This window comes from Gorilla gorilla, chromosome 9 (assembly GCF_029281585.2).
Source record: "Gorilla gorilla gorilla isolate KB3781 chromosome 9, NHGRI_mGorGor1-v2.1_pri, whole genome shotgun sequence".
Classification (NCBI taxonomy): Eukaryota; Metazoa; Chordata; class Mammalia; order Primates; family Hominidae; genus Gorilla; species Gorilla gorilla.
Genome location: NC_073233.2, coordinates 5,536,635 through 5,564,414, shown reverse-complemented (window position 1 = coordinate 5,564,414; position 27,780 = coordinate 5,536,635). Strand labels below are relative to the sequence as shown.

Here is a 27,780-nt window from a genome sequence, read left to right as displayed (position 1 = left end):
CTCCACCCCCACATCACAGAGCAATACTTTCTTATTTCTAAGAGGAAAAAATCAGTAACATATTAGCAACACAAAAATACGAAACATGAGAGTTTATGGAAACACATTAAAAAACAAGTAAGAATCAAGTGAAACTTCATTTTGTTTGAGGACAGTGTGAATAATGTCTTCACTTTCTCTAATGAGCGAATTTGTTTTCCAAAACCATAGAAATATAAATAACTTCTGATTCATTTCCTGGCAAGAGCTAACTGTATTACTGTAGATTATTATTATTTTTTCTCACTGCTTCTGTTGACACTGATTACTATAGATTATACCTCTCCAATTGTATTACTTCTTTTAGTGGCTCTGGTTGTAATTTGTAGGACAGGAGAAAGGATATTTAGGAAGTGAAAATTAAGGTCCACGTACTCTTACAGCAGTATTCTAAAGAACACCCACTCACGTCACCTATAAAGGGCAGGAATATCCTGCTCACACTTCCTAAGCAGAAAGCTTGCATTTTATTTTAAATCACAGTAGTCCCCCTTTATCCACGGTTTTGCTTTCTGCAGTTTCAGTTATCCATGGACCATCATGATCCAAAAATATTAAGTGAAAAATTTTAGAAATAAACAATTCATAAGTTTTAAATTGTGTGCTGATCGGAGTAGCTTGATGAAATCTCATTTGGGTGCTTCAACACGCTTTGTGCAATGCATCCGCACTGTCAATGGTACCCATCCGTTAGCCACTAAGAGTCATCTCAGTTATCACATGGACTGTTGTAGTGTTCAAGCAGCCCTTATTTTACTTAATGATAGCCCCAAAGTGCAAGAGTACTATGTCTAATGTATAAATTAAACTTTATTATAGGTATATAGTATAGAAAAAAACACTGTACACAGGATTCAATACTATCTGCAGTTTCAGGCATCCACTGGGGATCTTAGAACACATCTTCTGCAGATAAGCCGGGCTCTTGTACTCCTTCACCTTCTTCCTGTTAATTTATAGAAAATGGAATAGCAGTATTGAACTGTATCAAAGGCCAGTGAGCCCTATCTGACATGTCCGAAAGGTATTGCTGGATCAGGGTGAAGACTGACCAAAGGAAGTCACTCAAAGAGAAAGGCAGTATCAGAGAGCCTTCTCATCTTCCCAAATCACCTTTTCCTTAAAGTGAGGGAACAGTTGATTTGACTCAAGAAATTCCTGAGTGTCTAGTGTCACTGGGCTTGTGTGGAATGTGGCTCCTTCCTTTTTCTGTGTTTCTCAAGGATTGACTATGCACAGCTGCGCTGGGCTTACCTTTCAGACGAAGTCCTCATGAGGTAAGGAAATGAGGTCAGGCCAAGTCACTTCACTGTGCTCTTTGTTCAGCTCCCTTTCCTCTCATGACATATGTTAATTCAGGTTCCACAGTCACTGTGGTCTCAGGATTGGCACAGGAAGCATTTTTATTAGGGTCCATGCTGTATTTTCCATCTGCTTCATCAAGGATCCCTGTGATGATGCTGATGAGTCTCTCTGAAATTCTTTCTGTTCTTTTTCTACTTCATTGCACAGAACCCTTGAGGTAAGTAGGAATGCACCTTGAAAATGACCATAACTACATATGTTAGCATAGAAGTGGTATTGTAATTGGAGATAATTCCTTTACCAGAGATCAGTTTGCATTGTTTTACATACTTGGCTATGGGTGACTTTTCTGCTGATGTAAGTGAACTTATGCTAAAATGAAAGAAATATAAGTTTTTGAAAATCAGTTCCTTAATCACACAGAAACACTTTCAGCCTTAGAGCTATTTAGTGAATAATGAAATTAAGTAGGTAATAGTGTAATTAATTCTAATATAGTTATTTGTTTACTTCCAAGTGCCAATGTACAACTGACTATAATAAATTGTGGTACCTCTGGGATGTCAACAAATATTAAAGTAGACAATTCCAAGAATGTGAAATATGTGTTCGAATATGCATATCTACTTATAACTTGTATTAAATTGATATAAAGATAAATGTTATATAATTCTGGATTTTTAAGTGGTTTTAATATTGTAGATTTATAGTGAAAAAGGCTAGGAATCTCAAGCTGTAAATACCTCCCAAGTCCGTTCAATTTGTGCAAGCATATAATGATTTTAGGATATAATTTGAAAAATAAGTCATTCCTAATAAATGTTCAAAAGGTTGACTATATTTTGACCAAACATTCTCTATCTGTTAGCAATCTAAAAAGCTTGAGTTGTTTTATAATTATTTGTTTGTATGTCTAGTGGTGTTTATTTTTTTCTTTTCCATAGTTATTAAATACTAGGTTTCAATTAAATTTATTTAGCTCGGACTGAATAAATATTACAAATTAATTAATGGTCTTATGTGAAAGAACTTTGTCTTAATTCCCTACTTTGTTTGAGTGATTTTCTAACTTCTAATTCTTCTTTAATTTTATACACACTTTGTATTAATTTTATTAGTACAGTATTCTAAGTACATTAATCTTCTCTGTCCTAATTAGATTGTCAAAAATGCATTAGTATTAGTTCATTTATAACACCCATTTAACATTTACATATCACAAAAACAAAATCAAAAAATTATGGGTACATGACAAAGCCTAAGGGATGGGAGAAGTTAGTTATACAAGACAACTAAGCCAAAAAAAAAAAAAAAACATTAATAGAATTGAAAGCAAAACTTGTCCTGGAGGCTTTTGACTTCCAGTGCAACAAGGGATACATGACTTGCATTTGACTTGCTCTTATTAGGTAATATAATGGAATATACTGGTTCAAAAGGTAAGAAAGTGTTACTTTGATATAGATTTCTGAAAGGGATTTATTGCATGAGTTTGTTTTTTCTTCTATAAGTGTATCCCTCATATATATTGACCATTTGCAACAGCATAGTGAAATGTTGAAGCACATTTATAAAAAGGGATTTCTGAGATTAGTTAAGGAAACTTGGGAATTATGCCTCATTCCTTCCTGTGCTTCCATGCTCCACATCACTTAACCAAATAGTCTTCCAAAAATGTCCCAAATCACCATTTTACATCATCATCTTTCACATTTCACATCTGTGACACCATCTTTCACATTTCACAGTGTTGCATCATCTTTCAAATTGTCATTGTCTATGTCACATATAACAGGCTCCTAAGTGTTTTCTCTCTTCCGTTTGTTCCTCTCCAACTTATTCTTCACATTGCAATCAGAGTGAGTTATCTTAAAATCCAAATCTGAAAATTGCTTCCCTTATACCTCGTTCATTACTTACTGCACTTAGCACAAATTTAAACTTATTAAGCTAACATACAAAAGACTTTCTGCCTTTCAAAAAATAAATTGCCAAATAATGATCGTATACATTTACAGGGTAGAATGTGAAGTTCTGATATATGTGTGCCTCGTGGAATTATCATATCAAGGTAATTAATATATCCATCACCTCACAAATTTTTTTGTAGTGAGAACACTTAAAATCACTGTTTTAGCAATTGTGAACTATATGATACATTATTACCAATTGTGGTCACTCTATTGTGTAATAGATTTCAAAAAATTATTCCTCTTGTCCACCTGAAATTTTATACCTTTTAACCAGCATCTCCTCATTTCCCATCCTCACCACCCTCCCACCCCTAGACTCTAGTAACCACGATTATGCTCTTTACTTCTGTAACTTTGACTTGGTTACGTTTCACTTATAAATGAGATCACATAGTTTGTCTTTCTGTTCTGGGCTGATTTTGCTTATCATAATGTCCTCCAGTTGCATGCATATTGCTGCAAATGATAAAAATTTCCTTTTTAAGGCTGAATAGTATTCCATTGTATATATGTACCACATTTTCTTTATCTATTCTATGGAAAAGTATTCTATGGACGTTTGGGTTGATTCTGTATTTTGCAACTCTGAATAATTTTGCAATGAGCATAGGAGTACAAATACTTCTTTCACACTGATTTAAATTTCTTTACACATATTCCAAGAATTGAGATTGCTGGATCATATAGTAATTCATTTCTGGCTTTTGAAAAACTTCTGTTTCTTTTTTTTTTATGACATGTCACGTGTTCATTAGTTCTTTTTTTTATTATACTTTAAGTTTTAGGATACATGTGCACAACGTGCAGGTTTGTTACATATGAATACATGTGCCATGTTGGTGTGCTGCACCCATTAACTCATCATTTAGCATTAGGTATATCTCCTAATGCTATCCCTCTCCCCTACCCCCCACCCCACAACAGTCCCCGGTGTGTCATGTTCCCCTTCCTGTGTCCATGTGTTCTCATTGTTCAATTCCCACCTATGAGTGAGAACATGCTTCCTAAAAGTGTTTTCCATAATGTCTGTAGTAACTTACACTCCCATCAACAGCTTCTCTCCATATCCTTGCTAATGCTTATCTTTCGTCTTTTTGATGACAGCCATTCTAACAGGTGTGAGGTGACATTTCATTGTGGATTTAATTTGGACTTCCCTGATGATTAGTGATGTTGAGCATTTTTTCATAAACCTGTTGGCAAAGTACCCTCAGTCTTTTGTCTCTAAATCTGATGGCTTCATTTCTCCCAATTTTGAGTATAGAATGCAATCTAATTTACTATACTTCTTAGAAGTTCTTCATGACTTCTCATGGCTCTAATCTTCTCCCTTGCATCCGGATATTTGCCATTGTATTTCCTCTGCCTGTGATACCTCCGCAGCCTCTTAAAGTGTCCTTTATCAAGATAAAGGATCAGAAACACTTTCAGCCTTACAGCCATTTAGTGAATAATGAAATTAAGTAGGTAATAGTGTAATTAATTCTAATATAGTTATTTGTTTACTTGCAAGTGCCAAGGATACTTTATCCTTTAATATTAATATTAATAGTCATCAAATATATTAGTCTAGATACCAATTTGTAGAGAAACCTAACATCATGTTAGAAGGTAAGTTAGGAGGTCCCACCCGTGTGCTTTTCTAGTGCGAAGTACTTACCTCCACAAATGAATTAACTGGACTTAATTGCAACTAACACATTGATGCCAGTCTTCTCCTAGTGTCTAGTGGAATAAGGAAGGTCTTGGACTCTGAGCCAGACTGCCCAGATTAATATCCTGACTTAACTCTTAAGTGCTGTATGATTTTGAGCAAGTTACTTACTCTTCCTATGACTCATTATTACCATCCGTGGAATGGAGATAATAATAGTGTTTACTTCTTAGGGGGCTTGGAAAGTTTAAATATGTCAATATATATTGCTTATTACAGTGTTTAGCACATAGAAAGTGCTTTATAGATACTGGATGTTTTATTACAATCCCAGTACCTAGTACAGAGTACATAGTATATATGCAATAAATGACTGTGGAATGAGCAATTATTCCCATTGTGAAGTAACCCAATTCAGAATTGATATAGTTTTGAAGTCTTGGGGAGGCCAAATTAATGAATTAATATGTCACTTAGACTATCCCTCTAAAATAGGCAATCCCATTCCATGTTTTTAAAGGGCTGTAAGGCAGAAAATTAAAATTTTATATGTGTGAAAATCTATCAAATAAAAATATATTTAAAGTAAGTCATTTTCAATAAAATTAATAACATATACATTAAAATATTTTTGATAGATTTTTTGTTAATAAATTGACAATTATACACTAAGATATATTCAATTGAAAAAAATGAATTAAGATTAAATAGGATTGATTTAACAGTGAATGAAAATGTTTTACTGCTGTATGTTCTTTTTTTTTCCATTGCACTAAAAATGGCAAGTAGGCATACTAAAGCTGAGGAATGTCTACTTTGTGTTTTAGAAGATTTTAGAAATGCAGTAGGACAAATATCAATGAAGTGAATACTTGCTATTATCATTTTAACTTACAAGCATTTTAATCAAATTTGGGAAGTTTTCAGTCATTATTTCTTAAAATATTATTTCTGCCTCTTTCTCTTTCCCTTCTTTTCTGGGGCTCCTGTTATGCGTATGTTGATATACCTGGTGTTATCTCACAGATCTCTGAAATTGTGTTCATTTTCCTTCATTCTTTTCTCTTTCTCTTCTTCAGACTGGGCAATTTCAATGAACTACCTTTAACTTCACAAATCATTTCTTTTGCCAATGCAAATCTGATGTGACTTCTTCCAATGAATTTTTCATTTTAGTTATTTTAATTTTCAACTCCAGTATTTCTGTGTAGCTATTTTTAAAATATAATTTCTGTCTCTTTAATGATAGTCTCTATTCGCCAAGACACAATTCATACTTTCCTTTAGTTATTTAGACAAGGATTCTTTTGGTTCTTTCAACATTTTTACAATAACTGAGTTAAAGTGTTTGTTTAGTAAATACAATATCTAGGCTTCCTTAGCGACAGTTTTTACTGACTACATTTTTTCCCTTTGTGTCTTATAACCTTGTTGAAAACTGGACATTCTATAATATAATAATTGTGGAAATCAGATTCTCTACCTTCCCCAGGGATGTTGTTTTTGTCATCTGATATTTTTGTTCCTCTTCATGTAGCAGCTTTGCTGTATGAATTCTGCAAAGTCTCTATCTTCTGTCATGAACAGCACTGAAGTCATGGCTTGGTTAGTTTACTGGTCAGCTAATGATAGGACAGAGATTTTCTTAAATTGATTTTTCCTTCAAACAATGTATCCTACGCTTTGCAGAGGAGCTCTGTATGTATTAGGGCATGCCTTTAGCGTTCAAGCAGTTTAAAGCTGTGCCACAGCGTTTACTTTCTGCTTAGAGATTAGGACATTTCTGGGTTTTCCTGGGCACATGCACAGCTTTGCACATGCATGGGGCCTTCTAGATCCCCAGTAATACATTGAAGCTTTTCCAAGCCCACTAGGAACATCTCATTCTCATCTTCCTTTTTGCCCAACCTCTTGTTTGCCTCAATTGTTATCTTGGCCTCAGGCAGTTGCCATGTTAACCAATTAGTTTCAACAAATGTTCTGGAGACAAGACTTTTCCTGTTGAACACTGGATTAGGTGAAATAAAGAAAAGCCTTGCTAATGGAGATTTCCCAAGGAGCTGCCAGACAGATTACATATGTGGGGACAAGCATTCTGAGGAGATCCAAATCCAGTTAACTGTTTCTAGTAGCTACTGGGCTGCTTGGTTTCACTACCATGGCGGTGAAGCTGCTGGTGTTCAAGGTTATTGTGGAACCGACGAAAATGAGATGAGAATAGGGCAGGTTAAAATGGTACAAGCCAGCGGGGGGCGGTGGCTCATGCCTGTAATCCCAGCACTTTGGGAGACTGAAGCGGGCGGATCACCTGAGGTTGGGAGTTCGAGACCACCCTGACCAACATGGAGAAACCCCGTCTCTACCAAAAATACAAAATTAGCTGGGTGTGGTGGCACATGCCTGTAATCCCAGCTGCTTGGGAGGCTGAGGCAGGAGAATTGTTTGAACCCAGGAGGCAGAGGTTGCAGTGAACCAGAGATTGTGCCATTGCACTCCAGCCTGGGCAGCAAGAGTGAAACTCCGTCTCAAAAAAAAAAAATAAAGAAAAAATAAAAATAAATAAATAAAATAAAATGGTACAAGCCTTTCTGTTTTTTACTGAGGTTCAGCTATTTTCCTTGAAGAAGTTCCCTGCAGAGTGATGGAAGTTTTGGGTTAACTTCTGGAATTTCAAAAAAAGGTAATTTAGACAGTTTTTGCAAGTGCTCTATCATTGCATTACAGATAAGCAGATTTTTGAGGTCCTAATTGTCATTCTGAAAGTCACTGCACTGTAAGAATGTTTCACAACTTTATATTTTTCACGTTTCCACTGGGACATGGCACAAGTGCTGAACCTGTAAACTCTTGGAGGTGGGAATTTGCTCACTTACTGGAGGTCATCTTGCTCACGACTGGATGGTTCTTTCTTGGACCTCTATCCTCAAATACCTCAACCACTGTCAGTATTCTGAAGTGCTTACGGCCTGGGTAGAGGTTGAGTTCCTGCTTTTTTTCTCACTGAGACGTCAGAATGAAGCCTTTGGATCATATTTGCTCTTAGATAGCCTTCTTTAACTTCATCTGACGTTATTTGGTGCTGAGATAGTAAGGCTTTTGAAAATTTGAGTCAATGTGCTGTGCTCTCTAACAAAATCATTTTTTTTCTAAATCTTTGGGTTTAAGGATTTAAAGGATATTATATATTGTGTAGCAATAAATACATTTTTTTGTGTAAGTCTGGGCTGGTGGGTTCCCTAGAATTTCCTTTCCACTGTTTTCTATTGTAACCTTGCAACTGTAAGCTCCAGTAACTGGGATGTTATCACAGTAACTCAGCGATAATGAATGAACAGCAATTTTTTTCATTGGAACTGCTCTTTCAGAGCAATAATTATCATTGAGATGCAGGCATGCGAGAGTAACTTGTATTTTAAAATGAAAAAGTCCAACTTAATAGTTCAGTGACTGTTCAAAACAGAGAAAGAGAGCATCATGATGAAACAGAAAAACAGAGAAAGAGAGCATCATGATGAAGCAGAAAAACAGAGAAAGAGAGCATCATGATGAAACAGAAAAAGAGAGAAAGAGAGCATCATGATGAAACAGATGAATGCTACCAAGTGAATAAGGCATCGGCTCTCAGTTGACTTCAAAATCTGACTTGGCTTAACTTTTTTTGTATGTCGTGAACTAATGGGGAGAAATATGCATTTGTTTTATTATGCCATTATTTTTCACATTCAATTAAGACAAAAAGAAATTAGATCAAACTATATAGCAGTGGCTAATCCTCAGACTTTTCTTAACAGGAGAAACTTTTCTGGCAAAAGTTTCTGTATCAAGGTTGAGTCACTCAACTCTATTTCTCAATTACTTTCTTGGCAAGATAAATGTGTTTTTGCAAGAGAAAAGTAGTGTTGTATTTAATTATCTCTGCAGATACAATACATCAATACAATTTTAATTAAGAAATTCTTTGAGTATCTTGGAAGCATGCTATTAGGAAGGCTCTTGAAACTTTTAAGTAACAAAGACACCTACAGGCAATGTTTCAAATGCGTTTTTCCTTCTTTTTCTCTTCACTCAAAGGGAACACTACAGTTGCCTTGATGATGTACCTATTTAGTTATAAAATTGCATATTTTAATTGTGTATCAGTCTGTGTTCATAACAGTACTCTATATGTAAGAAGGACTCCTTTGTTTTTATAATAAAATAACAAATTTTATTATTTAAAACTTACAGCATTAGAATTATTCCAATTCGTCCCATTCTTTATTATAGTTGTTTCTGTAATGTATGTGCAAATCTACCAGTATTTTAGGCATTATTTGCAATTGTGAAAATGGTAAACATGACCAGACAATAAAAACTTGGAGTCCTGATTCTGCCATTGTAGAGTGATAACAATCTGATCTAACCCTTGATGTATTTATAATATCAAGAGAGATAATATGTTGAAATACTTTAGAAATTAAGCATAATTCAAATGTAACGTGAAATGACTAGCTTTAATACTAAGTTCCATATACTTACTGGAAACTGGCTTTTATGCAGAAAAAATGATGTAATCTTGAGCAGATAACTGTCACAAGAATAATACAGATTTTAGAAAATAAGATAAAAAGTTTTTATTTTATTTCTGAGGTAGACTGGAAGAACTGTGCTAAGAATAGGTAATCTCAAATATATGACATCTTGGAAAGTGAATTGCTCAATACAATCGTTAAGGTAATGAGATTTTTGTTTTTAAAAAATACATTTGCCAATATCTTTGTTAAAATCCATATTAATTGCATATCTTTTTGACTGTTCATTTTAGAAGAGAATAATTGTTGCCAATATCACTGCATTTAGGTAGACAATGAGAATCTGTTTTGGTCTCTTAAAAGCTTTTATAAGTATAAATGGAGCATGAAAGTTAAACTAATGTCAAAGAAATTATCTCTCCAGCAATAAACTAGATGGCAGTTTAACTTCATTTGTTTCACAAGATGATCAATATCTTTTTTATAAAGTATCATATCTTTACAACTAACAATATATCATTCTGATGAGGTCTCAGCTGAATACATATTTATAATTTTTTAGATTTTTTTCTGCCTTCAGTAAAACTACCACTGACCTAATCTCTTTGCCTACTCTAACCTCGTATTTCAAAATACAAACACTGCTCACCTCATCACCGTTGGGAATAACAAAAACTCCATAAAATATAGAGAATGGGAAGCTCTAACATGGGGGAACTATTTAAAAAGATAAGTATATATTGTCTGACTGCTATTTCCTACTTGACCTACCAGTATAATTTTGATAAAATTTACCAAACATGTTTGAAAAGTGAGATAGAATAGAAAAAAGATGTTTGTCCTATGTATCAGAAATCTATATTCTGCCCCTAGCCTGATTCACTCAGCCAAACAAAATATATCACCAATACAGTTGTACCTTAACCCAATTATCCAACATGCCTGTAGCCTCAATATTATAGTATAATTGTTTGTATTTTTGTCGGGTGGTGGTAGAGATAGAGATTGGCATAGAAAGTGACAGTAATCTTCATTGAATTTAATATATCTTAGTTTTAGAAAGTGTCCACAAATATATGATCATAACTTCATTGTAAATCTTCCTTTGTAAATGAGATAATTAAAAACTCAGAGTTGCTTCATATTGAAAGCCAGTAAGTTCCCCATGACAACATGGTAAAGGCCAGAATTTATCATGTTACCTCTGTAGCAAGGGTTCAAGATCATTTGAGATTGTTTGTACTTAACTACTTGTTATATTATTAACATTAGTGCATCAGTACTATTATTAATGTAAAACTTAATAAATGATATATTAACATTATTAATAGTATTAATACCTGTGTACTAATATTAGTATTATTTGTGCCATTCAAGCATTCCTTGTGAAGAATAGTTCTGAAAGTAAAGCATGCCAACATGCTGCAAGAGTTTTCACCTATAAAACAGGCTTACTGGGATTTTTAGTGAATATTCAATATTCTGGTTATTGGATTCAGAAAGGCATTCTTTAAATCTTCATTCTCAGTATTATATGGGCTACATTTTTTTTCAGATACAAAAAATTATGTGATAATGTGTTTAAATGGATAAGTTAACGTATGTACTTCAGGCTGAATTTTCTTATAATGAAAGTGAAATAGTTGTATAGAAAAGAATACAGCATACTAAAAAAGTGACAGCCTTTGGAACCATAGGAACATTATTTCAAATTCCACTTTGAGTTTGAAATTTTCCATATACTAGGTACTTAGCCTTGTGACTTTTGGTGAAATGGAGAAACAAATGCTACCTTGTAGCTTTATTGAGAGGGTTAACAACCACAGACAGAATAGATTCTCCTAAAATGTAACTTTCCTTTTCTTTCTTTGCATTGGCATAAAAAACTTTAAACATTATTTTTCTTATCCAGGAGCAATATAAGTGTATGGCACCTGAATATTTTAATTTATTCAAACTTTAATGATTTCTTATTCTTTCATTAAATTAAAATAATAATAATACAAAACACGATACTACTTTAAAGTGAAGCAAATACAGTTGGAGATACAAAAAGGGAGACATTCTCTTGGTGTACTGTGAATTAAGTTGTTACCCAGGCAGTATCAGGTGTGGATTCAGGAAACATCATTTTGAAAAACTCAAAGAGATAATCCTTTGGGAGAAAAAAATGTCAATGATCTATTGTAGACATAGCTACTTCAGTTATCATTCATATTAGATAGGAAACCATGTAGAAGAAGTAGTGTAAACACTACTTCAATAGCTCAATCTTAGAAACACAAATGTAGTGATAGAAATGACCTCTATGAGAGTTAGTGAAACACCAGAACATATTTATTATGGAAGCACTCTAGAAAAGAAATGGGATTGCCTGCAGAGTTGCACCATCAAAATGTAATTTTCCAAGTAGTCAGCAAATCACATACCTGAATTGTGTTCTCACATATTGGGCAGAAGAGCACTAATCAAACACGGGATTCTCAGAAACAATTCCACACAGTCCTTATAGCATGTGGAGATCATTGTTCTGAAAACAGGCGTTTCTAAATAAGCTCAATTGAATATGTAGGCACATTCTTTAACCTCAATGATTAATACTCCTTGGAAATTGTTGGTACAGTAGAACTCTGACAGTTTCTTAAGACACACCTTTAAGAATTCATGTGGTGGGCAGATCACTTGAGGTTAGAAGTTTGAGACCAGTCTGGCCAACATGGTGAAATCCTGTGTCTACTAAAAATACAAAAAAAAAAAAAAATCAGCTGGGGGTGGTGGTGTGCACCTGTAATCCCAGCTACTCAGGAGGCTGAGGCAGGAGAACTGCTGGAACCTGGGAGGTAGAGGTTGCAGTAAGCTGAGATCACGCTACTGGACTCCAGCTTGGGCAACAGAGCGAGACTCCATCTCAAAACAAACAAACAAACAAGAATTCATGTAGCATAAAGTTTTCCCCAAAAGTACTGATGTTTTATAAACTTTCTTGTTTGTCTCTGTATAGGTCAGAAAAAATGAGTTCATTTAGATTATTAATTGAAACTACTGTAGAATATAATATTTCATTGTATTGTTTTAACCCTAGGATGTTTTCCACCTAAACATCATCACTTTCTCAGATTTAACTATTTTCTTACTTCAGTCATCAGCACTAGGAGTTGATTTTTTAAAACAGAAATAGATGCCTTTCACAAGGACAGCTATTTTTAATTAAAAATTATTTTTATAAGTGTTAGTGCATATAGAATAGAAAGTAAGAACAGTATGGCCATATTGAGATACAAATAGTAGGTGATTTGGGGGTTAACTTCATAGCCAAAGGCCTGAATAGGGCATGAGATTTTAATGTGACTCTTATTCCTATTTACATCTGTGGACTGTGTGGAGTTGTTTCTGTGACTCTTGTGTTTGATAGTGCTGTTCTGCCCAGTATTTGAGAACAAAATTCAGGTATGTGATTTGCTGTGTACTTTGAAAATTGCATTTGATGATACAACTGTGTGGCACAATTCCATTTCTTTTCCATGACTTATCCTAAGTCCACATGACTAAACAGTCTTCCAAAAAGGTGGAATCATAAATAGTATACTTAGGTTTGCTTTTGGTTTAATTACAGCATATTAGTAAAATTGAATAAAATAATAATCAGCACATATTACAAATTAAGAATCAAAGCGTTTTTCTGTACTTGTCTATAGTTCCCTGAGAAACCAACAAACTAAATGCAATTGCTATAATATTTCATTTTTGATATGCATAACAGCATTACTTTATTATTTTACTCGTAAGTTGTTTAAAAGAATCTTATACTCAGGTTCAGATTCAAGTATATATGATGACTAAATATAAGGGGATATGAATTATCCTGCAGTACACTTCTAGCATGCTAGTTCCTCCACTTCAGTAATCCAGACAAATGCTTCTAAGATGGCCAAATCTTCAAAGGTAAGCTTTTTTTTTTTTTTTTTTTTTTTTGTCCAAGGCAACTGTTCCTTCATTTTCAATGTGTTCCTGATTATTAGATATATTGGAAGTATTCCTGCTGTCACTCTACTTGTCTTAAATTTATTCATGGCTTCAGTTATTCTGATTTTGCCATAACTTTCTTCTAAATAACTCATTTGTTTTCCATCCTTTAGTTCATTTTTTTCATCTTTTACATGTTTATTCTTTCCCGTTAGTCTCTATGTATTCTCACTTGTGTTTCCTTGGGTTTCCTGGTCTTTCTCTCATCTTTCTGAATAATAATTTTGAAATAGTTTACCAAGTTTCAACTGATTAGAAAACAATTTCTCTATTTTTTGTGCTCTTATTTAAGATGATATGACACCAATTAAATGATCTTGATATAATTTGTGGCTGGCCTTGTTGCCAAAATACTAAAATTGTAAAACACTGAGAATTCAACGTACAACTATAAACATTTCTGTGACTATTTCTAAGGCATATATTTTTATAAAATAGGAATTATGGGATATCTTCAAAGGCTATACTTATTTACGGAGCACCTACTCTCTTCCAAGCATTATTGTATAGTTACAAAGGAAAAAATGCCAATGAACATCTCTGCCTTCAAGGATTCAAAACATTTGCTTAGGGTGTAGTTAGGTAATTTGTCAAATATACCTCCTCTCCTCTCCCCTCTCCTCCCCTCCCCTCCCCTCCCCTCCCCTCCCCTCCTCTCCTCTCCTCTCCCCTCCTCTCCCCTCCCCTCCCCTCCTCTCCCCTCCCCTCCTCTCCCCTCCTCTCCTCTCCTCTCGTCTCCCCTCCCCTCCCCTCTCCTCTCCTCTCGTCTCCCCTCCCCTCCCCTCTCCTCTCCTCTCCTCTCGTCTCTCCTCCCCTCCCCTCTCCTCTCCCCTCCCCTCCCCTCCCCTCCACTCTCCTCTCCTTCCCTCCCCTCCACTCCCCTCCCCTTCCCAGACCTCAGCGATGATCTTGAGCAGTAGGATATGAATAACTCCCACATCCTTAGCATTCCAATAATAGAACACTAGGGGAAAGTCAGTTTTAATGCACTCCATTTTGGCTTTTCCACCCATCGCTCCATCAAAAATCCTCTTAGCATTGACAAAAGTAACCTTCATATTGTTAAATCCAATGCCATTCCCAGTTTTCCTCTTATTTGTCAGAAGGATTTGGTGGAGTTATTTATTCTCTACTCCCTAATACTCTTTCATCGTTTGCCTCCCTGGATACAACACTCATTTGGTTTTCCTCCTTCTCTGTAGCACACCTTTTTAATTTTAATTTTTAAATTTTTTATTTCCATAGGTTTTTGAATAACAAGTGGTATATAGTTGCGTGACTATGTTCTTTAGGGGTGATTTGTGAGATTTTGGTGCAACCCTCACCTGAGCAGTATACACTGAACCCAATTTATAGCCTTTTATCCCTCACTCCCCTCCCACACTTCCCCCTAAATCCCCAAAGTACATTGTATCATTCTTATGCCTTTGTATCCTCATAACTTAGCTTCCACTTATGAGTAAGAACATACGATGTTTGGTTTTCCATTCCTGTGTTACTTCACTTAGAATAATGGTCTCCAATTCCAACCAGGTTGCTGCAAATGCTATTAATTCATTCGTTTTTATGGCTGAGTAGTATTATATATACACCATAGTTTCTTTATCCACTTGTTGATTGATGGACATTTGGGCTGGTTCCATATTTTTGCAATTTCAAGTTGTGCTGCTCTAAACATGCGTGTGCAATTATCTTTTTCGTATAATGACTTACTTTCCTCTGGGTGGATAACCAGTGGTGGGATTGCTGGATCAAACGGTATTTCTACTTTTAGTTCTTTAAGGAATTTCTGCCCTGTTTTCCATAGTAACTGTCCTAGTTTACATTCCCACCAGCAATGTGGAAGTGTTCCCTTTTAAACACATCCATGTCAACACCTTTTTAGTCTTAATGACTGTTTTTTCCTTTTTTCTTTCTCTCAGAGCCCATTCCAATTTTAGTCTTCTGTATCTCAGTTCATAGCAAGTCTAATGTTCCCAAAACATTGGAATTATCCTTGATTGCTATCTTTTTCTCACACCGATTACAATATGCTGGGAAATCTGGTGACTTTCCAGAATGTGACCACTTCTCATCACTTCCACTTCTGTCGTACAGATCTGAACAACTTTTATCTCCTGCTTGGATTACTGTGCTATTTCTGTCTTGTTATCCTGTAGCCTATTCTCAACACAAAAGCAGGAATGATTTTCATAACTGAAGTTAATGTTAATTCTGTGCTGAGTGTCTTACATTGGCATACGTTTTACTCAAGGTAAAGGCAAATATTTGAATATGGTGCATAACACTTCGCACAGTCTTGTTTTTGCTACCTCTAGAACAGCAGTTTTCAATTGCTGGCTGATTTTGCTCCCCCAGGGAAAATGTGATAATTTTTGATGATCATTACTGGGTGGAAATGGGGGTAGGGAGTTGGGTGGCTGTGGATGTTGTTACCATCCAGTGAATGGAGTCCACGGATGTTGCTAAATATCCTAGGATGTCCAGGTTACCCCCTTCCATCAAAGAAATATTGGATTTAAAATAGCATTTGAGAATCCCAGATGGAAAGCCTCATTTTCAAGTGTTCTCCTTTTTCTCTCAACTCCAACACTGGCATTCTTGTTGACCTTTGAAAACACAGGGATTGTGGAAACCTCGCAGTCTTTTCACTTTGTTTTCCCTCAGCCTGGAATATATTCCTTCTAGAAATTCACATGGTTTGCTCCTTTACTTTTTCCAATCTCTGTTCTGATGTCCTATCTCATTGGGTTTCTCTTTGATCACTTGATATAAACGAGAATTCCCTAGAAATCTTTTTCCCCTAACCAGTCTTTATTGGACTTTTTAACATCTGTTCATGTGATATCTATAAATTGTATTATTTATTGTCTGCTTCTCCTTATTAGAATGTAGAATGCTACTGAGTGGCTGTTTTGTGTGTTTTGTGTACTTTTCCCTCTAGAGCAATGACTGGCATGTAGAAGGTACTTACAAATAATCATAATATAAAGCAATGAAGTGGAGAAAACCAACAGAGTCTTTCAAAGGAATATAAGACAAACATCAAACTCATATTGGCTGAAGCTATGTCTAATTTGGTCATGGAAGGGTGTCTGATTTGTTTAGTGAAAAGGGTGGTGCCTGCCTCTATGTACTTTAGGTATAGGACACAGAATGCTCATGAGTCTTGCAATTAAAGAAAATGTTTCCTTGGAGAAATGGGTGGCATAAAGCCTCAGAGGGCCCAGAATGAGTCAAAACAAATGAAGTGGGAGAGTTGAGCAGGGGTAGGAACATGCACGGCCTTCTAAACTACTGCAAATCTGGATTCCTTGAACACAGTGGGAATAAGGAGTTGGGTCATGTCAATATTTTAAGTGAAGGAGTACTGTCATCATTTCTGCATTTTAGAGTGGTCAGCATCGCTGTGCAGTGGATCCTAAGCTGGAGGAGAAGGCAACAATGACAAGCAAGAAAATCAATTAGGAGACAGCTCTAGTAATTAGACGAGATAGTCATGCTTTTTAAATATTTCATTTCCTATACATCTTCGTATTTTTTAAAAATTTCTAAAGTAGACCTATGTTACTTTTAATAAAAATGTTTAGATTTGAATAATTTGTAGATTTAAGTAAAAAAATGAAAATATGCGTTAGAAATTAGGAAACAGGAAAATGGTGCGATATCCTAGATGTCTTCCCTAGAATCTGGTGAAGCAATAAGACCAATTATTAGATCGTTAGATATTCTTATTAGTCACTGATTTAATGAAACTCAGAGTTTCTTGTAGCATTTCTTGTGGGATGAGGTTCCTCACCCTCCTCACTTTCTTAACATTTGCTACTATGATCCAGTTGTGCTTGTGCCACCCTCCAAATTCATGTGTCAAAATCCTAACGCTCAAGGTGATGGTATTATGAGGTGGATCTTTGGGAGGGAATTAGGAATTGAGCCTTTCTAAAAAAGACCCCAGAGTGCTAACTCCACCCCCCAAACCTTAGCCATGTGAGGACACAGAAAGAAGGAGCCTTCACTGAATCAGAAAGTGAATCTCGCCAGAAACTGAATTTGTGGCTCTTTGATCTTGGACTTCCCAGCCTCAGAGCAGTTAAGAAATAATTTTCTGTGGTTTACAAGCCACCCAGTTTATGGTATTTTATTATAGCAGCCACAATGATCTAAAATATTTGGTTTTCTGTGCTTGTTTGTGAGTTGTGTGTGTATGTGTGTGTGTGTGTGTGAGAGAGAGAGAGAGAGGGAGAGGGAGAGAGAGAGAGAGAGAGAGAAAGAGAATGTTTTGCTTCAAATTAAAGTGTTTTATTCACTCTTACTTCATTGGTTCCCACGCTGTTGAAAACACTTTGGTACTTTAAGAAATAAACCAAAGCAATATAGCTCCTCTAGCGATTTTTAGTAGTCTGTATGAATTGGCACAGAAATTTCTCTTCCTGAATCTCCATCTTTACAAGACACTTTCTAGGAATAAACTATTTTTTTTAGTTATTGAATCATTCTGATTAGGACATAGTCTCACTCAATGTTGAGTTTTGAATTTTGGCCATCGCATTTATTAATACTTAAAATAATCTTATATTTATTTATCTGCTTGCCTGCTTGGTAGCTAGGTCTCAGCTTGTCTGTCTGTCTTTCTAGAATGGAACTGCTTTAGTTGTTTGTCTTGTCCTGTACCTAGAAGAGAACCTGGTAGAGTGCCTGATTTAGTGAGTGTTTTGGCTGATTGTATTATTATTTTGATATTAGAAAATTGCTTTTGAAAATGCACTTTGTTTTGAAACAAAGCTATTTGGGCCTCAAAGTACAGAAAAGTCATAACTACTGCCAGAAAAAAAGATTCTGAAAGAATATAGATTAAGGCTGTGCTTTCTGCTTATATATCAAAACAGAAGGAAGCATTTTTTGGGCTTTCAGCATTTGATTTCACAAACCCTATGGATAATTTCACTCCGTTAAGCAAATTTGAAATCATTATAGCCCAGTTTGCTTGTCTATAAAATAAAGGGATAGAATTAGACTGTCTTTCTGCTGTAAATTCCTATGCTCCTACGTCCAACTGAATGATAATATTAGCTACAAATCACGTATCTATGTTCTAGTTTAAATTTTCTCTTTAGGCTTATGACTTTGGGCTCAGTATTTATATTTTGAAGATCTTTAATTTCCTCAAGTAAAAAGTGATAGGGTTTAAACAGATGATTCATTTCCAATATCTATGAAATTCCATAACATTTGTACTTCTTAAATTATAGTAATATTTAAAGCTATGAAGATGGGTTTATTGCACTGTCTCGTAGTGTTTCAGTGTAATAAAGTTAGGATTGTTAAAGAAACATTTCTGCCATGCACAGTTAGGCTCATAATTCAAGAAAGATTGCAGTTCATAAGGTAAGAGGGTAATATGAGAGCCATTATTCTTGGGAAGTCTAAGATGCTGGAATCCAAAGATGAGTAGACTTGACCCTGGAGTTGTTTTGTCTCCTGTTCCAGATATTCTGGCTTTTTCTTATAAGACCATTAACAAGAACACTTGTATTGATTTTTATTTGTCATATAAATTGTAGGAGTTAAGACTTGAGCTGTTTTCTTCTACAGGGAAGGAATTTAATCTAGTGTAAAAGCCAGTTGATGAACTATTTAGAAAAATAGGTGATAGACACTGGAACTACTTTATTATAAGCCATAAATCCTTAATTTGATCTTGATTAATGTTATAGTAGAGCCAGAACCCACAAATTTTTATTTAGAGAGCCTTTGGGATTATGTAAATCTATTGGACATAAATGCCTTTGAGAATGCAAACCTCTAGGTTACCATTGTTTAGACCCAAAAATAAGATTAGTAGACATTTACTTCCCAGTTACCTCAAATTCTTTCCCCATGATATTTAACAAAATTTACACTTATTTTAGATTTCATTATTTGCAAATTGAGTTTCTGGCTAAGTTCATTCACCAAAATAAGCAATGTAGTTTTTTCTAATATTCAAAAGTTTTTTTAGTAGTGACTGTGAAATTATAAATCGGAGACTATAAAATTTTATCATTAGAAATGATATGTTTTAGAATGCATATTATTGAAACTTTACATACTTTTGTATATAATACTTATTGAGGTTGCTTGTAATGACAAAAATTTGCTAAAATTAGGAACATAAATAAAGATACCCCACTTCACAAAAAGTTGCCACAGAATTAAGTCAAGTAACTCTACATTAAATTTAAAATACAATGCAAAATTTTGATGATTATTACATCCAATTTTAAGAAAATATTTTTGTACCAAAACAGAAAGCACAGTGAATATGGAGACACAAATTTGAAAGAAATAGCTGAAAATTGAAAAAAAAAATTTGTATTCAGAGTCAAGACATTTTTGTTTTGGTTATATGTCTCATGATATTTTTGCTAAAGAGTTGGAGTCATTATTTTTCTTTCTTCAGAAATATTTTAAAATCCATTGAAATCATACATTCAAATTACTACTACTCATTTTATCAAAGCTAAACAGTATTTTCATACATTACAAGTTAATCATTTATTGCCAGATGTCAATCTATAGCCAGAATATTAGGGCATTCAAGATATTGATCAAAATACTGAAGTCCAGATATATGAGGTTTACATGTCATTATGACTAGTTTAACTGATCTATATTTTAGTGTTGCAATTGACAGGTAGTACGTTTATAGTTCTTTCTTTGGATCAACATGTTGTTGAAGTTTCCCCCAGATTTCTGCACTGTCTTTAAAGATGCTTTGTGAAAAAAATATAAAAAAATAGTAAAATCATGGTTGTGACTTGCTTTTTAGTCACCAGGGACCATTAGAAAAACAAGTAGCTAGAGCTGGCTTCCTTTGCCTCAATGGATTCCTCTAGGCTCTACCTCTCACCTTCAAATATATACTCACTTTTTCTTTTCTTGTTCCTCCGGTTTAAATCCCTTTGTCTCACCGGTGTTCTTTTTCTCAGTTTAACCTCTTTAGATTATATTTGGGTATGGGGTTCTCTGCCTGGCTTTCATTTCATCCCAGGAAGTGGTTTCTCAGATCAGTCTTTTAGTCTCTGCACAAATGCTCTATGTGTGTCAGGTGACACCTTAATCTGCCCCAGGGATATTTCATCATTTTTCGTGGTGTCTACTTTTTTCTGGGAGGAAGCACCTGGTATTACTAGGAGTTATACTTCCTGTCTGTGATACTGACCTGAGTTCAGGAGAAGGAAAGTACACAGACCATAAGTTTTAAGAGAGGTGAATTTTATGTGTTGTTTTTGTCTTTAAATAAATGAAAAGTTGGTATTTTTTCATTGTTAATAAAATGTCAAGCCATTACTTGCTGCAATTTGTCTTATTATGTCTATGTCATAATTAGTTGAAACAGTTGAGATTAAATCAAAGAAACAGAATCCTACTTATATATGTGATAAGAAACTTACGATAAGAATTTGACCTTATATATTTGCAGCAGCTGGTTAAAGTCTGTATAAAGCTGTTTTGTGCTTGGGGTTGGAGCCTAACATCAGTAGAGCAGGTAGTCAGGAAGGCAAGATGATACTAAGTAGAACAGAGGATGGATAAGCTGGAATCCATGATGGCAAATTGAAACCTTCATATTTCTCCCTCTGCCTCTGAGACTTCAATTTTGACCATAAGAATACCTTCTAGGAGAACATGATATCCTTCATCACAGAATTAAATTTCCCTCTCTTTTACAACGTATGGTTATATAATGTCAGTGCGCTTTCTTTCTGCTGAAGTCAGGTCGGTATCATTGACAGGAAGCATAAATCTTAGTAATACCAGGTGCTTCCTCCTAGAAAAAAATAGATGCCACCAGAAAGAATGAAATATCCCTGGGACAGAGATGCTGTCCCAACTAGGATCCTGCAGAAGCCACCGGATGTGTAAGTGCTGTGGGCCAAATGGTGCCCCACAGAGCCCCAGTGAGCCAGCAGCAACTGACAATACATGTAAGCTGAATTCGTATGTGGTTTTCTCAATTCTTGTTTCAAGCATAGGTACATAGCTGCTGTTTCACTTTCACCTGCCAGCTCTTGCACAGAATATCTCTTGTGGCTTGCATTAACTTAGAACTAAGCAAGACAGCAGTGCTGGGAAGCATAACTTGGTCTAGCTAAACTGACAAATACAAATTCACCCAAATGCATACAGCAATTGCCATATAAATTTACATGACCACAAACTGTATGTAAGAATTCCTATTGGGCTTCCCATTCTCACCAATATTTGTTTTTGTCCAACTTTGTTTTTACATTTTTGCTATGATGGTCACTGTAAAATTATATCTCATTTTGATTGGTTTTAACTTGTACTTTTCTCATTCATGATGGATTGAATATATTACCGTGTGCTTACTGACCACTTGGGTTTCTTCTGTGGAACTGCCTATTCACATCCCTTGCCCTATCTTTCTATTGGGTGGTCTTCTATTTGTCAATGTGAAGAAGAACTTTATAAATTCATGTTATTAATTTTCTGTTGATTTATCATTTTCAAGTATCTTTTCCCAATTTGTGGTTTGTTTTTTATGTTTTTAAAAGGTTCCCCTTAATGAACAAATTTCTTATTAAATTTAGTGATAATGAAATTTTAAGAGATTTTAAGAAATATTTTATAGTTTATATTTAAGTTATACAAGTTAATTTTTTAATATACATAATGAAATAGTTCCTATATTCAGGCAAATTAACATATCTATCATCTTACTGTTATCCCTTGGAGTGCATGTGTGTGTGTGTGTGTTTGTGTGTGTGTGTGAGGTCACCTAAAATCTACTCTCTCAGCACACTTCCAGTATACAAAACAATATTATTAGCTATTATCCTCGTGCTGTACATTAAATTTCTAAACTTATTCATTCTACTAATTGCAACTTAGCAGCCTTGGAACTACATATCCCCATTTCCTCCCTACCCCCAAGAGTTCTTAATATAATTACTTTTTGGTATTTTGTTTAGGACATCATTCTGTATATTAGGCCATAAACAATTGCTAAGTTTTACACATTTCTTTCTTTCTCTCCTGTTCTAAAGCATGCTGTGAGATAAGAGTTCTATTACTATTGTTTGCCCCATACGGATAACACATTATCTCAGCAGTAATTACTAAGTCCTGTCTTTCTCTCTAATACACAGTATTTATATGTAGCAAGTTTCTGTATAGGTTGGTTCTGTTTTGGGGTTCTATACAAATTACTCTAGCTTTGTAATAAAACTTGATAATATTTCTTGGTGAGTGCTTTAGCTGTCACTGCCCACGAGATTTTCAAATAAAATTTCAAATCATAATATCAGTTAACTAAAGAAATGTAGTTTCCATTGGAATTGTATTAAATTCATAAGCCAGTTTGGGTTGAACTAATTGTCTTGTCTTTACACATAGAGTATCTCTCCTTTTATTATAGTCTGCTTTAATATACAAAATTTTATCATTTGTTGGTATAAAGTTCTTGTCCAACTTTATGTGGGATTATTTCTAAGTGGCAAATAGATGCTTTTTGCTAAAATTGACTATATCTAATAATAAAAGTATGAATTGATTAAATATTCTTACCATAGTTTCTCGACCTTTGGTATATTTATATTATACAATCATGCATCTGCAAATAATGATAGTCTTTTTTTTTTTTCCAATTATTAAATCTTTTATTTTTCTGGCCTCATTACACTGTCTAGAGCCTTTAGTACAATCTTTTTTCTTAACTTTTTTATTGTGATAAAAAACAGGATTTACCATCTTTACCATTTTTAAGAGTACAGCAGTGTTGATAAGGAGCTTAAAAAGAAATTATTTAGGCAGTTAGTGAGGGTAAGAGAGTCCTCAGTAAGGCTTCCCTTTTTACAAAAAGGCAGCCCCAATATCATTCCTTCTCTAACAAAGAGCAGCCTGTAAAATCGAACTGCAGACGTAGATAAGGCAAGCTGGATGCTTGCACGGGTGAATGCTGGCAGCTGTGCCAATAAGATAAGGCTACCTGGGGGCCAGGCATGTTCAACATTGAGGCTCCCTTTTCCCTTTTCTTTGTCAACCACGTGTATGGTAAAGGAACAGGCAACATGGAGGTGGCCAGACAGAGAACCCATCTTCATAATAAAAGATTAGGGTGGGGCCACCAGTTTCTTCTCATCTATAAAACCCCATGCGTTCCACTAAGAAACCGGAAAACCCACTTGGGAGCCCCTCTCTCTCCACAGGAGAGAGACCTTTTCTCCTTCTCTCACCTATTAAACCTTGGCTCTTGAACTCACTCCTTGTGTGTCCACGTTCTTGATTTCCTTGGCATGAGGCAACAAACCTCAGGTATTACCCCAGATGAAAAATGCTGCTTCAGTGTTAACCATATGCACGTTGTTATGCAACAGATCTTTAGAAATCGTTCATTTTTTACAGCTGAAGTTTTATACTCATTGAACAATTTCTCTTTTGCCCTCTCCTAGTCACTGGCAGTCACTATTCTGTTTTCTGTTTCCATGAAGTTCACTATTTTAGAGACCTCCTATAAGTAGAATCATGTAGTATTTGTCTTTCAGAAACTGGTTTATTTCATTTAGCATAATGTCCTTAAGGTTCGACTATGTTGTCGCATACAGCAGGATTCCCTTCTTCTTTAAGATTGAATATTATTCCATTGTATTTACATACGTCACATTTTCTTTATCCATTCACCTGTTGATGGACAATTAGGTTCCTTCTACCTCTTGCATATTGTGAATAAAGCTGCTGTGAACATGGGTGTGCAAATAGCACTTTGTGATCCTGTTTTCGTTTCCTTTGGATATATATTCAGATGTGGAAGTGCTCAATCATATAGTAGTTCTATTTTTATTTTTCGAGCAACCTCCATACTATTTTCTATAGTGGCTGAACCATTTTACGTGCCCACCAAAAGGCCCAAGGGTTAGTATTTTTCCACGTCTTCAATAACACTTGTTATTATTTTTTAATTATCACCATCTTACTGGGTGTGATATTACATTGTGGTTTTGATTTGCATTTCCCTAGTTACTAGTGATGTTGAGCATATTTTCATAGGCTTTCTGGTAATTTCTATGTCTTTTTGGAGAAATGTCTATTCAAGCTATTTGTCCTCTTTTTTTTGAGACGGGGTCTCGCTCTTTCGTCCAGGCCAGAGTGCAGTGGCGTGATCTCAGCTCACTGCAAGCTCTGCCTCCCAGGTTCACACCATTCTCCTGCCTCAGCCTCCCAAGTAGCTGGGACTACAGGTGCCCGCCACCACGCCCGGCTAATTTTTTGTATTTTTAGTAGAGACGGGGTTTCACCATGTTAGCCAGGATGGTCTCGATCTCCCGACCTCGTGATCCGCCCGCCTCGGCCTCCCAAAGTGCTGATATTACAGGCGTGAGCCACCTTGCCTGGCCTATTTGCCCATTTTTAAATTGTTTTTTGATGTTGTTGTTCAGTTGTAGGTGCTTTTTCTTTTATATTGGGATATGAACCCCTTATCAAATATGTGGTTTGCAAATATTTTCTCCCACTCTGTATGTTGCCTTTTCCTTCTGTTGGTGTTTTCCTTTGCTGCACAGAAGTTTTTTAAAATTGATGTAGTCCCATTTATCTCTTTTTGCTTTTGTTGCCTGCGCTTTTGGTGTCATCCAAAAAAAAAATTGCCAAATACAATGTCATGAAGAATTTCTCCAGTTTTTTGTTTTTTTTTTGTTGTTGTTGTTGTTTGTTTTCCTTGGAGTGTTGTAGTTTCAGCTGTTACCTATAGGTCTTTAAACCATTTTGAATTAATTTTTGTGTATAGTGTAAGGTCAAAGTCCAAGTTCATTTTCTCAATTTAATACAATCTTACATAAAAAATATAAAACAGGCATCTTTGTCTTATCTCCATATTAGAGAGAAAACATTCATATTTCATCATGTGCTTGATGTTTACTGTAGATTTACTCTACATATCTTCCATCACACCAAGTTACCTCTATTCCTAGTTTGATAAAAGAATTCAACCACGAATCTGTGTAGAGTAATATTAAAAGTGTTTCTCACTTTGGGGGTCCGAGGCGGGTGGATCATGAGGTCAGGAGATCAAGACCATTCTGGCTAACATGGTGAAACTCCGTCTCTACTGAAAATACAAAAAAAGTTAGCCGGGCGTGTTGGCAGGCGCCTGTAGTCCCAGCTACTCGGGAGGCTGAGACAGGAGAATGGCATGAACCCAGCAGGTGGAGCTTGCAGTAAGATCGCGCCACTGAACTCCAGCCTGGGCGACAGAGCGAGCCTCCGTCTCAAAAAAAAAAAAAAAGTGTTTCTGTATCAGTTGAAATTATCATATAATTTTTCTCCTTTATTCTCTTCATGTGTGGAATGACACTGGATTTTGGGTATTTTGTACAATAAAAGTCTGGAATAAATACAAAATGGCCAATATATGTATTCATTTATAAGTGTTTTATTTCAGAGTTTGCATCCATGTTAATGAGAGGGATTGGCCTATAATTTTACTTTCTCACAATTCCTTTGTTGATGTAACAAGTCAGGTCGAGCTTATAAGATCAGTCAGGAATTATTCTCACTCTTTCTGTATGCTGAAGAGTTCGTTAAGATTGACATTATTTCTTCTTTAAATATTTGGAAGAATACACTAGTGAGCCATTTGGGCCTAGATTATTTCTATGGAAAATTTTGCTTATGGGCTTAGATGTTTTAACAAATGCAAATTTTATTAAAATATCTATTACTTCTTGCATTTTTGTTTTTATTTTAGGAATATAGCATGTTATTTTATTTTCAAATGATATTTCTTCTATTAAAATCTTTTAAATATCAGAATATTTTTTTCCTAACACTGGTAAATTTTACTTTCTCCCTGTCTCCTTTTTTTTTTATCCATCTTGTCAAAGTTTTTTTTTTTAATCGCTTTTATTGGTCTCAATCATTTTTTGACTGTGTGCCTTTTATTTAATTTTTTCCTTTTCTTCCATAATCTTCCTCTTATATTTATCATATCCTTCTTTTTAGAGTCTGTTGCTTTTTTTTTAACTTCTTCTGTTTTATTTTTCAATAATTCAATGTTAATTATATCACACAGATTTGGATATGGTATGTTGTCATCATTCAGTACAAAATATTTTCTATTTTCCTTTGATTCATGGATCCCTAAGAAGTGCATAATTTAATTTAATTCCTAAACATTGGACAATATTCTAAGGTATCTATTTGTTGCTAATTTTCAACTTACTTCCATTGAGGTCATAGAACATATGGTATCTGAATTCCATCTATTAAAATTTGTTGAGGCTTGCTTTATTACGGTGGTTAATTTCAGCAAATGTCTCGTGTGTTTAAGAATAATACATATTCTGAAGTTTTGTGGTTTAGTGTTCTATACATATCACATCAAGTTTGTAATCAAAGCATCTGTATCTATACTAATTTCTTTTGTTGGTTCTTCCAAATATTACTGAGTTATACATGTTAAAATCTCCCAGTAAGTTTTTAGATTTACTTATTTCTCCTTTTAATCTTATCAATACATGCTTTATATATTTTGAAACTATGGTATTGGTTGCATATACATTTTGGATTGATATATTGCCTAGTAGATTAATCCATTTACCTTCTTACAGTTCACATCTTTTCGTTGTATTTAAGTTACTATTTAGCTGGATTTAAGTTTTATTTTCAATGATTTTAGTTTTAATTTTATAAGTTCTAGAATTCTCTTTCAAAATTGTCTCGTGATGGTTTACAGGATTTTTTCTTGTTAATATCTCTGATACCATCTTTTATTTCCTTAAGCATTTCATTAGTTTTTACCTTTTAATATATAATCATTTCTAGATCTAATGTGCTTACTCCGCTCATTATTCTTTTTAACTTCTTTATGTTTGCGTTGGCTTGTGAAAATTTCATTGTTAAAGTCTGGTAATATTTTCACATTGACTTCGTTTTTTACTAAGTTTACAAGATGGAAACTCTAAAATATCTATCTCATTTTGGAATGTTTCTCCCAGAGAGAATTGTGTTTACTCTTTTCGCTGTTGGCAGAGCATCCTATGCTTACACATTAGTCTTTGGCTTTCCTTCTTCCCTCCCTCCCTGCCTCTCCTCCTCCCTTCCTACCTTCCTCCCTTTCTTCCTTCCTAGCTTTATGAGTTTAGCAGTGCAATTAGCAGCTTGGAGTATTGTACACAACTTTTCACAATAGCTTGTTTGCCATACTTTCAGAAGTGGCTGCTTTTGGTTATAAATTTTCACTGTCAGAAATTTTAAATTCTTCTGGAATTAAATCTAC

The 27,780-nt window shown here is 34.9% G+C and overlaps 1 protein-coding gene across 1 annotated transcript in view; it reads left to right on the top strand.

Annotated features, from left to right (window-relative positions):
• Window positions 1-27,780, top strand: part of LOC129525411 (solute carrier family 35 member F5-like) — a 196,599-nt gene that overhangs the window by 136,246 nt on the left and 32,573 nt on the right. The window lies entirely within an intron of this gene.